Raw genomic sequence first — 4,828 nt, forward strand, 5'->3', positions numbered from 1 at the left:
GCAGAACTTTTGGCATCTCTGCTGGGCCTTGGGGCAATCAACTGGTTCCCAGGGGTAGGTGAGGACTCAGTGCCACAAAGAATGCCACAGTGGACACGGCAGCAGGCCACGCAGATGGCCGGGTAGGTATTATTGTAGATCTCCCAGAACTGTGGGCTTCTTTCTAGCCCACCCGGCTGTCTGGCCTGTGGCTAGAGTGTGTCACAATCCGCCGGAAGGTGCTGGGCATGCCACCAGCGCTGGCCATGGCCCATTCCCCGAAGACTTGGAACTTTGCACTGGTGGCTGGGTGCCTAAGGTCCTGAGGCTCCCCGACCCATGCCAGCCCAAGCTGCCCAGGACAGAAGGGGCATGGGCACTGGCAGGCCACGGGCAGCCTCATGGCTGGACAGGCTGCTCCATGCGGTCAGGCTCCTGGGCAAGTGGCTGCACAACCTGCACCATCTCCTCCAGGCTGCTGCTGGGGAACACCACGTAGCACACAACGGCTGGCTCCTGTGGCTCCCGCAGGTTCTCCTTGCTATGCCGGATGCCGTAGCCAAAATACACAGCGAGGTCTGCGGCGGTGGGAGGGTCTGAGAGGCAAGTCCAGCCCGCCTGGCCCTCTTCCCACCACCTGCTCAGCATCCCAAACTCCCATGCCCACCCTCACCCCAACTCACCAATCAGAAGCCAGCCGAAAAATCACAGCCAGGTCAGGTAGCTTAGCTTCAGCATGAGGCAGATGTTGAGGAGGATACTCAATGCTGGCATCAGGGGCACCAGGGGCATCTGCGGGGACAACACCTGAGCTGTGGGGAAGATCTGCTACCCTAGGGCCTCCTTTTTCCAGGAGATTTAGTAGGCATGTGCCTAACCCCCCATGCAGTAAGAAAGGGTGGCCACATGCATTGGCGTCCCCAGCCCTCCAAGTCCTCCTCCTTCATTCTGCAGCGGCAGAAGCTGGCCATGGAGCCAGGATGTCTATGAGCAAGGGGGCGGAGGGTGTCAGTTGGGGTGGTACCTGGAAGGTATCCTGTTGGCGCTCACTCCTGCTGGTGGGCTGCCAGGACAGCGAGACTGAGCAGAAAGGTGATCCCGCTGAGCAGGACCAGCAGGATGTAGTCCCAGCGCGGGAGGTGCAGGGCCGAGTCCCCAAAGATGAGCACGCCGCTCAGGGTGATGGCAGAGGCCACCAGGAGGCCAGTGCCCAAGCCACGGCATTTCCATGGCTGCACTCACCCAGGAAGCCCAGGTAGGGCCTCAGGGCTGGCCACAACTGCCCGGGCTTGGGACCTGAGGTCTGAGAAGGAGTCGTGCTCCTTGGCCTCAGGGTCGGGGCTGGCCGCACCCGGGGAGCTGGGCTGAGAGGTCTTCTGGAAGCGCAGCACGATGACGCTGGCTGCCACAAAGGTGTAGGCAAGCAGTGTCCCAATGGACAGGAACTGCACCAGTGCATCGAGGTCGAGTACCAGCGCTAGGTGGGGCATGAAGACCCCAAAATCCAGGATGCCGATCACAGGAACCTGGGCCCTGGGTTCACACAGGCAAACACCTGGAAGAAGAGCCCGTCAGCCTCCATGGCATAGATGATGCGTGGCAGGGAGAAGAGGTTACTGAGCAGGACCGTGTTCATGGCTGTGGCAGAGGAGCAGGAGTGAGGGGCCTGTCAGCAAGGGTGTGTGGACCTGGGTGGGTGTGGGTGCTCAGTCGCCTCCCAACCAGTTTCAGTCACAGGCCCGTTGAAGAATTTGGAGAAGGTGGTGAGTGGGAGTGGAGGATTCTCTAATCATCAGAGCCCTCCTGGGACAGTTACACAGTAGGGGTCAACCCAGGAAGCCCAGGACAGGGGGTTGCCTCTCTCCCCACCACCCCACCCAGTTCCCACCCTGCAAGGTGCTGCTTCCTCACCACAGATGGAGCTCGCTGCCACGATGAAGCCGGCCCAGCTGTAGCCCTGCTGGTAGAAGGGGTCAGCGAGCACCGAGTCTGGGTTGAGGCTGTGCCAGGGAACCATGAGGGTAAGCACGGTGGAGACTAGGATGTAGGCTGTGGCCGCCAGGCCGAGAGAGATTGCGATGGCCATGGGCACAGCCTTCCACAGGTTCTGGGCCTCCTCGCTGGAAACAGCAATGATGTCAAAGCTCACGAAGGCGTAGAAGCAGGTGGCAGTGCCAGCCATGATGCCCGAGAAGCTGAAGGGTGCAAACCCGCCCTCCTTGGCGCTCCAGTTTTCCAGACTGGCCAGGGAGAAGCCCAGGATGATGATAAAGAGGATGACGCAGAGGCTGATGGCCGAGAAGGTGTGGTTGAGCCAGGAGGCTCCACAGGAGATGAAGGCAGAGGCCAGAAGTAGGATGCCGGTGGCCAGGAAGTCCGGGTAATGGGCTGGAAAGGGCACCTGCCAGCTCCTTATTGGGTCTCAGTGAAGTTGCGGATGTGGTGGCCAAACATGGCATCCAGGTAGCCACCCCAGGCCCAGGCCACAGTTGCACCACCAATGAGGTACTCGAGCAGCACATATCAGCCAATGAGGAAGGCCCACAGCTCACCCACAGACACGTAGGTGAAGAGGTAGGCAGAGACTATATGGGGCATGTGTGCTCCAAACTGCGTAGCACAGGATGGCCAGCAGGGAGGCAATGGCAGCCACAGTGAAGGACATGAGTACAGCTGGGCCAGCCATCTCCTTGGCCACATTGCTCGTGAGCACATAGAGGCCTGAGCCCACCATGCCACCCACTCCCAGAAAGGTCATGTCCAGCATGGACAGGCGGTGACTCAGTGATGTCTCCGTGATGGACTCTTCCATTGTCTTCAGCTGGTTCAGCTTCCTGCAGAAGTGTGCCAGGCTGGAGGCGCTGGGCAGTCACCAGGCCATGGTGGGCAGCAGAGGGGAGTGCGGGCCCAGCCACCTGCCAGGGTCAGAGGGGAATGACGGGCTGCCGGGTGGGGTCAGGCATCTTCAGTCCCTTCTGGATTGCCCACCCACAGCCCAGCCCCTGTCCCTGACATGGGGATGCCAGCACATGCACCTGCCAGAGGGTTGAGCTGGGGGAGGGCTCAGGGCTCGCTGCAGGGGGAGCAGGGGGTCACACAGAAGCACGGGGGTCCTGCCTGCCTGCCTCCTCTCCCCAGCAAATCTGGTGCAGTCGGACCTGGGGGGTGAGCCCAGTGTCACTGAGGGCAAGGTGGGAACATTCCCAGGGAGCATGAGGTGGGAAACCCTCCTCATCTGGGATCTGAGAGCAAGGTGGAAACCCGGAATACAAGCAGCTCTATCATCCAGGGCGTGGCCCACACAGGCCACCTAGCCTCAGACAATGGCAGTCAGTTCCCACCCCCTGCGCCAGGCTGGGGAATCAACACACTGAGCCCCGGGCCTCAAAGCTTCTTTATAAGATCAAGACCAGCGCTCGCCAGGTTCCTGGGAAGCTCTATGTTCACAGATAAGGAAGCCCAGGCCACCAGGTAAGTGCCTGGCGCTGGGTCACAGGGTGCCCCGGGGGGCAGGGTTAAGGCCCACTCTGTAGCCACCCACTTCCTACCTCAGCAGGCACCTGCCATGAATGCATCCCAACGTGTGCATTAGAGGTCTGGAGGCCTCTAATGAGTTCAGCCTGGGAGTTTGGCAGGGATGGGGAGGGGAGTCCCTGCAACCAAATGCTGAACAAATGCTGGAAGTTCTGAGCTTTTAGCTACAAACAGCCTTTGGCGAGCAGGGCAAGTAGCCTCCTGGGACAAGCTGCAGCTGTCCAGCATGGGGCACCCCCTCAGAGGCCCATTTTGTCTTAGTTAGGCTTGGAGGACTCTGGGGAACCCCGACCCCACTAGTTGCTATCCCATGTCTCTAGGCAGCCATTATGAACTCCCTGGGGCTGGTTTATTTCCTGAGTCCAAGTGTCTTTCCCCTTAGCTCTTCCTGTATGTCTGAAAGTGAGAAAGCTGGTATGAAAGAATGCTCACTTCTTTAGAACCAAATGGCCACCAAACCCAGCCACACTGAACCAAACCAGAACAGGCATCCTCCTTGCCCAGAACCTTCTGTGTGTTTTCTATGTGGCTGGTGCAATTGGGCCTCAGGGAGCTGCAGCCCACCCGGCTCCAGTGCTCAATGGGAAGGTGCACGTCTAGAGAAGATGGTGGCACTTGGAACCCTGTGCCTTAGCCGGCCTCTGTGGCCCCTTCTGATATTTGTCTGAGGACCTTCTCAGGTGGGTTTCCGTCTCCTGATGGGCTGACATCTCCTGCACTCCTCACCCCTAAAGTTGCCTAAACATAACTGACATCCCTTGTCCTGAAATGCCACCACAAAAAAAATGTAATGCAGTATCCTCTCTTTAAAAAAAAATTAGATCCTTTCTTTATTACACAAAAGGTAGCATAGATGCCTTTTAAAAAGTCTCTTAATAATATGTCGTGGAATTCATTCCATCTGTTCACAGAAATCATCCTCATTCTTTTCCCCGTTTGGTGACACACTAGAGATTATTCAACTTCTTTACCATGCATGGGCCTTTGGGATTCTTCTAGTAATTTGCAATTACAGACAGCCCTTGAATGGATACCCTTTTGCACCTGCATTTTTATACTGTTAGAGCTGTATCTTCAGGGTCAATTTCTGAAAGAAAGAAATGGCTCTCTGTAACAATTTCTATAAGAAGATAAGACGGGGAGGGCTTTTCTGTAATGATAATATATTTTATTGTAATAAAATATTAACATATAACATAAACATCATTTTAAGTGGACAATCTTTGACATTAAGTACATTGACAATATCGTGTATTTCTACTATTTCCAGATTGTTTTCATCATCCTAAACTAAAATTCATACTCTTTATTTTTT

The 4,828-nt window shown here is 56.4% G+C and overlaps 1 pseudogene; it reads right to left on the bottom strand.

Annotated features, from left to right (window-relative positions):
• Nucleotides 1-378: 378 nt before the first annotated feature.
• On the bottom strand, nt 379-2,860 carry LOC131274463 (cationic amino acid transporter 4-like; annotated as a pseudogene).
• Nucleotides 2,861-4,828: the final 1,968 nt, after the last annotated feature.

The sequence above is a fragment of the Dasypus novemcinctus genome, chromosome 19 (assembly GCF_030445035.2).
Source record: "Dasypus novemcinctus isolate mDasNov1 chromosome 19, mDasNov1.1.hap2, whole genome shotgun sequence".
In the NCBI taxonomy this organism is placed as follows: Eukaryota; Metazoa; Chordata; class Mammalia; order Cingulata; family Dasypodidae; genus Dasypus; species Dasypus novemcinctus.